The following is an 11,053-nucleotide window of genomic DNA, read 5'->3' as shown; positions in this document are numbered from 1 at the left end:
AAGTATCCAAACTTTTCTATCTGCCTTTTCTCCACAGAGTAACACTTATTAACTGCAGACTGGCTGGCTCTAACAAGACTCATTAAATTTGATATCTAAATAAAATGCATCTCAGCAAGTACTTCATAAGAACTCATTTTAAAGGACATGGACATTGGCAAGTTTCTTTCTTTTCTTGTGCTCATTTTTTCCAGTGTTTCCCACATTGTGAACCTCTTAATGCTATAAGACAGAAGATTGCACAAGTGGTCCTACTGGTTCTTTCCAATGGGAATAGTGTGGTCAGAATCTGGCAGTCAACAAAGTTTCCATTTCTACATAGGTCTCATTTATTTTTCAGTTTAAAAATAAGACCATATTACTTTGGCATGTAACTAGAGCTGCTCCTATAATGCAGAAAAAATAACACTGCTGGCGAGCCCCCAAAGCTGTTCTGAAACAGAAATGCATTGGTAGAACTTCTATAAAACTTTTTTGACTAGAGGTAGAATTCAGCACTAGCCTAAGTGGGAAAAACTTCACTCAAATCAATCACGTTACACGGCCACTTATTGCAGATCTGAATCTCTACTAAGTTTACATAATGCAAATGTGTAAGCCAAAGCAGAACTTAAATTCTATTGAACCAGTTCTGTTCATCTCCTACACAAATAATACCTGAACATTGACTTATATGATAAGTCTCCTAGGAAACTTGTTTTTCCTCAGACACGAAACTAATATGCTATTTACTACATATTGCAACCATGACACTTTTTTCCCCTCCCCCCGCAATATAATTATCATCTCACTCAGCTGCCCAGTTATAAGGATACGATGAAATTACAGCTGTAATACCTATCTTCCTAGTTACAAGCATTGAAGAAAATAACACAGACCTGACATTCTGTAATTTCTGAGGATTTGGCTTTGCAACCTACTTTTCAAAATACTTTTTTTTGCATGTCATACTCCAGGTTTTTTACAGCATGAATCAGCAGTGTGCAACAGTATTATTTCAACCCAATTCCCAGCAAGATTCAACTCTCAGAATTACTGTAGGACAAACAGTTGCCTGAACAGTGCCCATCTCCTTGAATATCCAAAAAATCATGAGCTGACGGGTACAGCATAGAAGCCAGAACTCAGAAGATCTCCTGTACCTTTCTGGAGCAGCTGTTGAAAGCAACTTCTTGCCAGAGAGGGAGAAAATGTGATGGTGGTATCAGGCCGCTTAGACACGCTCATTAGTTTGAGGTAGGGATCACAGTAAGGCCTTCCTTCTTATTTCTGACTGGGAAATGCAGACTGTTCTTATTCTGTCAGATGAGTAGGCAACAAGATCTAATCTATCACTGAAAGCAAGCTTCAACAGAAATGCAGGAGCACAGCACCCACAAAACCACATTTTTCTCAATAGATACTGCTCTTTTCCTTCTTCAGTGGCTGCATGATCCCAGTGTTGAGAAGGCTCATGATTTGGGCAACGTGTAAATTCCTTCCTAAGGATCTTCAAAGAAGAGTAACTGACTTTTAAACTTCCACGTCTGATCAGATCTCAACAGAAGTTCATTGTTTTAGTAAAAGAGAACGGTATTCCAATTGCCTGAGAACTACCATACCACCAAATATCAACATCCACTGCAAACAAAAGAGGTGTAAAATCATCTCAAAGAAAAAGCAATTTAGGATTTAGAAATACTTACGTATTTAAGTTCAATTTCTAAGCGCATTGCTTACCCTAGGGTTGACTTGACCTTAAATGCAGTTGATGGGGTACTAAATTGAAAAGCTTCATTGTTAAGTTTTTTGAGGGGAGGGTGGGTGGATGTTGTTTTTGTTTACTTGTTACACTGTTGCTGGAGATAAAAATGACAAAGGAATGTAGAATGGAATTCTTTACCTTCAGATTCTTAAGAACTCACACCCAACGTACCACAACTCACAAACTGCTTCAAATACTTCAACTAAGCATATTCACTATAACAGTAAAAGTCAGGCTGCTCACATGTACAATCAAGTATTTTTCAATAAAATGTAACATATTTGGGATATTTGCTGACTTAAAACAGTTCACAGAATGAGCAAATAGGAAGAAAGACATCAGATGATTAATTAAAATTTTAAGATCTGAACATAATATTTCATCCACATATTTGGTTAGACGAGGCATCAAATAATCTCAACACACAGCTATTTCAGGAGTAAAAGTCCATCCATTATACTGCTTTCTCCCTCTCCCTCCATGTAGCTTGTCTAAGAATTAGTGTCATAACAATCATCAAATCTTCAGGAATTTAAGGCCAATTTGCAACTGAGGATAGCAAGACACAATCATTACCTTATTATTTCCACAGTGGAAATAATGTACTACAGGTGTTTCAGAAAGACTTTGATTTTTGAAACCAGCCTCTTTCCATATGTTACTGACTCTAACAGAGGCACATTTTTATTTAGGCTAAATCACGCCTTACGGGACATACTTATGAGGAAGAAAGGAGGACATGCAACTGGCATTTGAGACATATTGCCAATGCAAAGCTGCCAAAAGCACACAGCGGGGACCATGTTTTGGCTATCACAAGCAGAATAAGCATGCACTTCTCAACCACTGCCAGCTGGCATTTGTTTCCAAACAGAATACTCACTAGGCTGTCTGGAGACTGGACATACTCCTAACCTTAAACTACGCTCCCATAAAACTGTGCTGCTGAGATACCTCATTAAGTGCCTGTCTCCTAGCTCACTGCCAAATAAGAAACACTGAACAACACAGAAAAATCATACATTTCCACGATTAAAAAAAAAAAAGTACTTCAAGTATCTTAATGTACTCTACTGCTTATAGCAATAGGAAGATTTTAAAAGGGCTGAAAGAAGCTTCTGCCCACATCTTGAGAAGCAGAAACACTGTTACTGTTCCACAACACATGGATAGAGAAAGTGAAATCCAGGGATTTAGAGCAAACAAACGCAACAATGAGCAGCAAGTGTGGCTGGCACTATGATTATAAACATGTTTAATGCAACCACTAGCAATCCTCACAACAGAGATGCTCCCTCCTTTATGTGCTGGGGCAGGTTTCTGGATAGAAGATTAATGTTCTTCTCCATCTGCTAATGACTATATAGGTCCCGTGGGCTTTGCACCAAGGGTACTCTGCCCTTAGGATGAAAAAAGAAATGGGAATTTGTGTTGGATTTCTACATGCACCTACCATTTCCAGCAACACTCCCAATTGAGAAGTACATATTAATTCCACTTTATCTACCAAAAACATATTTTATCACTGTAGTTCAACTGTGATTCCAATTGGATTTTTCAAAGAGAACAGTTAAAAGGAGAACAAACCAACAGGGGGGCACTTTTCACTTTTGAAGTGCTTACCTGATATAGTCTACATTGGTATTTCCCCTATAAGTGCTCCATTCATTACATTTTTACCATATTTTCAAAGTCACTCCCCTCCTTTAGATTTCTCCTCCTCTATTACAGATAGCCTGCTGTCATGGACCAAGCATTTCTGAAGAAAAAAGGAACTGGAGACTGCCGTGCAAAGGAGAAGGAACTAACTACAATCTTCAATCTATTTGGATTCTGTGAGCGGATTTTTAACTTACCCCCTTAACTCTACCTTCACTCCTGAGGACTGGAAGCAACTCAGAGGGAGCTTGACAGTGGGGTAGTTTTCAAAGACCTAAGTCAGTTCAACATCCTGGAAGAAAAGGGGAAAGAGCAGTCAAAAAGTAGTTTTGAAGGAATAATAGCACAAGCTCATCACTAGAACAATGACTGATACTCTGGGCAAAATTAGGAAACATCTAATACTATCTCCAGCATGGACAAACAATGAATCTTAAACCAGTCTTGCTTCACTGAAGTCTTTGGATTTGGATGTCTCAGGCTCCCGCTCCCACTGAATGCCCCTAGAGATTGCAGTGCAGACCCTCTTCTCAGTCCCAACACAAGGAAGAAGCAGATATCCATGCCAAAATTCTCAGCGTGCACTCAAGAATTTCAGGGCTGGTCAAAGGTGCACTAACACCCAGCACATACAATCAACTTCTCCCAGTTTACTCAACTTAAGTTTTGGGGAATTGAAAACAAATAAACAAAGAAAAACAACCAGCTGAAAAAACAGCTGAAACACTTAGCAATTGAACCATCAACATAACAAAACTCTAACCTCTTTTTAAAAATGGGTATGTGTTTTCAGTAATGTGGCTTCCACCAAGCCTTTAGATCTAAGAAGATCCACCACTCCTGTCAACCTGCTTCTACCCAGCAAGAAAAACTGGAGAAGAAAAATGTCAAAGGGAGAAGGAAAAAAGGAAAATATCTTCAGGAAAAAAAAAGAAAAATAGAAAAGTCTGCTCATGACCAAGCAAAAATGCAGAAAATAGCCAGAAAAGACAATACAGTACTTCTCTTACATAGCAGCGGCACTACAAAACAATGAGCGTTGAACTAATAAAGTGCTCTCTCCAGCCTTTACTACTCATAATATTACTTTGTAAACACTTCTCTAGTGGATTCTTTCATTGAGAAATACTCTAAATCAAAGATATATATTCAACAATATTGACCAATTACTTGGCCTGTAAAATCCAAACCAAAACACCCAAAAAGAACAGCTCTAGCAGCAAGGCAACTTCTGTACTGCAACTCTGTTAGAACTAACAATGCTGCTCCCATGTTTCTAATCTGGCCAGTGATTTTTGGCCTTTTTCTTAAGATTCCATTGACAACAGCTTAACACATTTCAGCCTTCAGTTTAAAAGAGAAGAAAATGCCTTCCTCTTTTAAATGTGTACAATGCTGGAAAACATATCCTGAGTATGATTCAAACACACATAGAAGCAAAAAGCGAATTAAAATTGCTTATATTACTCAATTACTAAGTCATCCTCCAATCCTTCTGGGAGTTTGCTTTAGGGTTGAAAAGCTCAAACCTCCATGCTAGAAAATACACATTGTTAAGGATTTTAAAGACAAGGGCCAGAACAGAAAGCTGCAGCTCCCTGCCCTGCTGAGAGTACAGGACAGCACTTCTCCGCAAATTCAATCCTCCACTGCAGCCTCTTGAGCAAAAGCTTGCCTTCTCCTCTGCAGGTGGGCAGTCCCCAAGGACTTGCCCGGTTCAAGCTGTTGAAGCCCATGCGCTTGCACAAGCCAACAGCAGTCCCACCAGCTTTACACAAGCCCACGGTACCTCAGCAGAAAGGCCACGCAGTCCAGCCCGCAGGGAACACGCAGCAGCTGAGACTGATGGTATCTACTTACACTACTGCACAATGCTTATTCCATCCCTTTCTGAAAAGCTGAAACATTCTTAACTTCTGAGTCTGAATCACAGCAACAATGTTTACCTCAAGTACTAGAAAAAGCATTAATTAAAAAAAAAAAAAAAAAACATAAATTGTCTTTGGAGGTACCAGAGTCTAGCTGTGGATAAACTGCTCCTTCCTCCTTCCACTTATAAGCAAGTTTGCAGAGACACAGAGTGGCAAACTAACTTGCTCTTCCCTGGTAAATCTTCTCATTCCAAAGCACAGGCACCAATATACACAGCTCACGTTATTCCGTGTTCAGAGAGTGAGACACTGCTTGAAAGACTAACGCTGAATGAATTACAATTCACAGAAGATGTCATTTGGTCATCCTGAGTGTGGGAAACACTGCGCACTTAGGGCCAAAGCTGTGGGCAATTCCAGTGCTTCTCACTGGAATCATCATTACCTATGAGGAAATGCAGAGAACAGAGAGGACACTCTCCTTCCATCAGATCTAGAAGTGTCAGCAGTCACTTTGGAGATCTTCATTAGTCATTCAAAAAACAGCATTTTTATTCTGCCAAACCACAACAGGTTTCAAATTCAGTACACGTGTAATGCACCTTTCCACTTCTGAAGCACAGCTGAGCCCACCATCAGAAAAGCATTACGTTTATTTGTCCAGAGCCACCCCCAGCCCAGCAGCAGGATGGCGGTCACTAGCAGCAGTAGCTCCAAGCGCTTACCCCATTCCCTTTGCTTACACGTGGTCACCTATTTCCTTATTCATTTATTTCAATCTGAGAAGTCTACATCTCACTCATTCTCTGCACATCCCAGAAAAGGCTTTCTCTCTGCTCCATCAAAGCCCACTAGGATACAGAGGACTGCAGATGACCTCCACCTTTTCTTCTCTACACTAGGTAACCCAGGTGTAGCGGAAATGCTAAGTCAAAGATTGAACCAGTGACTGAGCACCTAGCAGGAAGGCAGGGGCAACCCAGGGGAGTTCAGGTGCATCCAATGCACCGGAGTGACCGGAAGAGGTGGAGCCAGGATCCATCCCTTCCCAGACTTCATTTAAGGGTTGGCAGTGGAAGCAAGCATATCTTTCTGGAGATCCCTAAGGATGTGGGGCCTTCTGAAGGTAAGCAGCTTCTTTCCTTTATTTCTGTGTCTATTGCTGTCACATTTGAGTAAATTCTTACTTGTTGCAACCTGGAATCTTGCTGCCTTGTTGTTGTTGTTGTACTTTCCATTGTATTACAGCAGGTCCCACAGCTTTTTGTGTGTCACGGGCTCCAGAAATCAGCTATGTGGGCAGCTGTCCTCTAGGCTCTCTTCAGTTCACCCCTACCTTTTGTTTTTTGCTTTCCCTCCCAAAAACTAAAAATGTGATTACTAAATATCCCTTGGGCACCACTACAAAGAAACAAGAAGCTACTACTCCAGCTAATGTTCTTTGTAGAAAAACTTAAAAGTGGGGTATGACTTTACAGCCACTGACATCAACTAAAATTTGGCCTGAGAAAGAATGATTAGGCCCAATCTTAAGATGCAGTAAACTTGTAAACTAGTATATCTGAAAATTGATCTGTTCCTTTTTCCAGTAAGTTTTTTTTTTTTTAAAGGAAAATATTTTAACTGAAATATTAACACTAATGACAGCTGAAACAAGGTGGCTGCTCCAAGTTAAGATTATTTAACTATTTGTGGAAATATGCCACATGGTCTCTCACATACTTCACCCTGATCAGACTGCATCACCCTACAAGTCACCTGCTACCATATCTTCTCATCTCAGAGTGTGTTCTTCTGGGATCTACCTCACAGGAACAACACAGAGCATTAGACAGGAGAAGGCACTGCTTCCAGAGCAGCATCTCCAATCCCTTAAGTACAGATCACTGTGGAGTAGTTTTTTTTTTTCTTGTTTGTTTTATGGTGATTAAACAAAGAAATATCTGCACTTCAAGAAAACTGAATGTGGTTTAGAATGTATACAACTTCCTGCACATGACCCCAGAAAAAAATAAAAAACATATGATCTGTAACTTCCTTTGACTTTTCTTTGAACTCTAGATGGAAAGCTTTGAAAAGCTGGATTTTCTTACTAGTTACTTCCAAGAAATAAAATTTCTAAATAGAATCTAATGCTAACGTATTTATGTATAGCAGTACCATAGGGGAATGCACTCCCACTTACAGAGAAACACTTCTTAAAGTTATTATCTTGAGATGGGACGATGACAAAAGCAGTATACGCCACTCATTTGGCAGCACTAAATCCAAAGGATCCACAGACAGGCTAGATATAAGTCAAAACAGACTTGAGAGGAAGGAGATGTGGGAAAAGGAAGACCATGTTACCTGTACTGGACTGTGCTTTGCCATGCCTGGCAGTACAAAGCATACTCTCACAAGGGATGCACCAGATTTCATTCAGACTTAAGGAAGGCAGCTTTCTGTACAGCCAGAAGATGCTCCCCATATGGAAGAATGGCTTTAATAAAGATTCAATTTATCATTTATTTAAAGCTTGTCTTCTATTACTACGGTACATATTGCTGCCGCAGGGAGCAACTTTTTCATATCTGCCCAGATAAGAGCTAAAACCTCCAGAATCCTGACTACCACCAAGCACTTGAGCCTTGGATCTTCAGACTGCACTGTGCAAGTACCTTAGCAGCTGCACAAGTTCCATCCAGCAGCATTAAGTATGTTTTAGTATAGAGAAATATACGTAGGTGTATATTTATGTACACGTCTTTATCCATTTCTGAATACAGGGCAGGAACTCTGCATGCTACAGACACATCCAAAGTAAGCAAGCTTTCAACAACTTATTATCAATAACACCCATGAGTGACTGTAATATTCTGAACCTCTGACAGAAAAGTGACAGCAAGGACAGCACAGCTGTTTGACGGTGGTAGCATGGTACTTCTTCCACCAACCTGCTGTAACATGGGAAACACATGTGCTTCCAGCCCTGTGCTGTAGTTGATCTGTCCCCAGCCCGAGACACCAACCCAGAGACATCCACAGCACTGGAAGCAGGAGGAAACCCAGAGACTCTGGCAAGAGATGCCCCTGCAAACACACCATGCCCAGTGTAGGCTGGATGTTCTGCACAGCACTCAGAAAGGTGCTGTCACTGATGGTCCAGTGAGACGGACAAAACCCACTCATGTTCAAAGCTTACAAGTTGGAACTTCCCCAGGTAATTCTTCTTTCCCCTCTACCCTACCCTCCCAATTTAGCTTACAGAGACCGCCTTCCAATTGCCATGCTAACCAGCAACAGTTTTGCACATTGTATTAAAAACAAAAATAGCCCTAAAAATATAGGGAAAAGGAATACTGAATGAGCTCACATGTATTTCATCAGTAAGTTCATTAATACTGGAATATGTTAATTACATCTAAATTATTTTAATTTTGATCTGAGAAGGTCATAACTGCAGAAAAAGTCATAAATTAGACATGTTTTATAAGAGTCTATTGCCTCACACATTTGTTATGAATACAATTTGGTTTTGCATACATTTTTCTGTATTTGCATACAAAATCATGTATGGCTAATCAAAGATAACGACGATCTTACTGCGTCAGGACATGAGAAGACATGAACAGTCTGGTTTATGTTTAGGCTGTGTAAAAGATATACCCGATATCTCCAAAGTATTACTTTAGCAAACTAAATAAATATTTAATAAAAATGAAGTTATTTTTGCCTTCACTAACATAAGCGGCTCCTAAAGAATGTACTCCTTATAGATAAAGGAATAAATTCTACACATGCTCTGTATTTTCTTTTTTTCCATGACATTTTCACTTTTTTCCAGCATAGGCCTCTCTCACGTACTTCACATCCAGTATTTCCATGAATTTGAACTAAACTGTAGGTTAGAGAAGAAAAAGGTAAATGACTCCTGAACACTCCAGGTTTTCCCACTCTGGTAGCAAACAGTACACTGCACATTGCTTTGAAGGAAGGAAATACAATTTAACTGTCATTTCATCACTACCTTGGGACACATAAAAGCCATCTCCTATGGTACTGAATATTTAATTGGAACACAACCCACAAAGAAGCAAAACTTGACATTATTTTTTTTCTTACATTTTGCCTAAGCTTTAACATTAGTTTGTACTTAAAATACACATCATAATAAACCTCATTATTATTATTAAGATTAGCTAAGCTCTATCAGGGTATTTCAGTAACTGTTGTCACTAATATATAAGCAAGTAGAGTATCAGTGATATTAAGACACAACAGATTTAAAGCAGGTAACTTAGGGAATTCAGTGCTACAAGACACCAGTTAGCCAACAGGTTACTGAACAAGCACAAACATAATAATGTTCTATGCAAGTAGTTGCTGGCTGAGCAGCATTAGAAGAAGCTTCCACCATGACAAAAGTATCCCATAGCTGCTGGCAAATGAACGCCAGACTGACTTTGTTCTGCACCCTACCGAGAAGCAGCAGCCTTTTAAAGCATTGCCAATAATGCATGCTGGAGAGTCATGTCCTGGGGTGTAAAGAAGTGGAAAATTATATCTTTGTCTTGAAAACACTGGTATTTCAGGCAAGAAATACAAGTTTTAGCACAAAACCGAATGAGCCTCCTTGCCACTCTGGTTTTACATGTGTGAATGCACAAAAGTCAGCAGGGACCCCTCCCACCATATCCGTGCAGTCAGAAATGTGAAGATGTCTGACCTCTTTCAGGCACATCTGGCCCAGGCTCCTACCCTGCACATCCACAGGTACCTCGTAACAGGGAATTTGCCAGAATACTTTATTATTTCATTCCACTCACATGTGGAGATGTAAGAAAATATTGAACCTAATACACCTTGCTCACGTGAGAGCTCCACTGTCCCGGAACAGGACAGCATTCTTGTGACAGTAAATCTCTTCTACTACAGATACACAAAAAGCTACTGCAGCAGGACACCACCAAGGCATCACAGTGAAGCAGCTGTGGGTGGCATCATAGAATCTTCACCACTGGAAAAGACTTCTAAGATCATCTAGTACAACTGTCAATCCATCACCATCATGCCCACTAAGTGCTCATGTCTCTTTACGTGCCACATCCACGCAGTTCTTCAGCACTCCCAGGGAAGGTGACTCCACCACCTCTCTGGGCAGGCTGTGCCACTGCCTCACCACTCTTTCTAAGAATAAGTTTTTCCTAATATTCAGCCAATCTCCAAAGAACCAGGTTTTCAGATGGGATAGAGATGCCTTCTCATGCTGCTGTTAGGAAAACCAGCCTGATAGCGGGCCACAAGGCCTCGGCTCTGCAAGAAGACACAGGAGGGAACTAACAGGACACACAGTGCCCCAAAACACAGCATCTGCTCTGCATCTGGCAGCTGCACTCCTTACAAGCATGCTCAAGTACAGAATAACGACAGCCAAGACTGAGGCAGGCCCTATATTGGGCAATTGCTCTCACTGAATAACAGCCTAACAGAGACCTTTCCCACAGCCCTCCATCCAGCAAAACCTACTTCTCTGGTACCCTACCTACATAGGCAGAGCATCAACCTCCTCTGATCGTTAAAATCAGATGCAAACAGATGCTGACACATCAAGTTCTTACCCAGGGCTTGGTTCATATTGAACAGATTTAATCCATATTTTAAATCAAAACCAGCATTCTCGTTAAAAGAAAATGAGAAACGCCGCGCTCTTACAAGCAACTTTTTTCTTTCTTCTGGATTTCCCTCGGTTCGCCCCAAATGACACAACCAGAACCGTTAGCGATGCCCATGCAGCGGC

The 11,053-nt window shown here is 40.5% G+C and overlaps 1 protein-coding gene across 1 annotated transcript in view; it reads right to left on the bottom strand.

The window, feature by feature from the left end:
* RARB (retinoic acid receptor beta) overlaps nt 1-3,695 on the bottom strand; it is a 311,624-nt gene extending 307,929 nt beyond the window's left edge. The window contains exon 1 of the mRNA XM_031553940.1: nt 3,601-3,695. The gene's annotated coding sequence lies outside the window, so the exon portion shown is untranslated. The remainder of the gene's footprint in view (nt 1-3,600) is intronic.
* Between the last annotated feature and the right edge of the window lie 7,358 nt (nt 3,696-11,053).

The sequence above is a fragment of the Meleagris gallopavo genome, chromosome 6 (assembly GCF_000146605.3).
Source record: "Meleagris gallopavo isolate NT-WF06-2002-E0010 breed Aviagen turkey brand Nicholas breeding stock chromosome 6, Turkey_5.1, whole genome shotgun sequence".
NCBI classification, from domain to species: domain Eukaryota; kingdom Metazoa; phylum Chordata; class Aves; order Galliformes; family Phasianidae; genus Meleagris; species Meleagris gallopavo.
The sequence above is the reverse complement of the archived record's forward strand: the minus strand, read 5'-3'. Positions and strand labels throughout refer to the sequence as shown.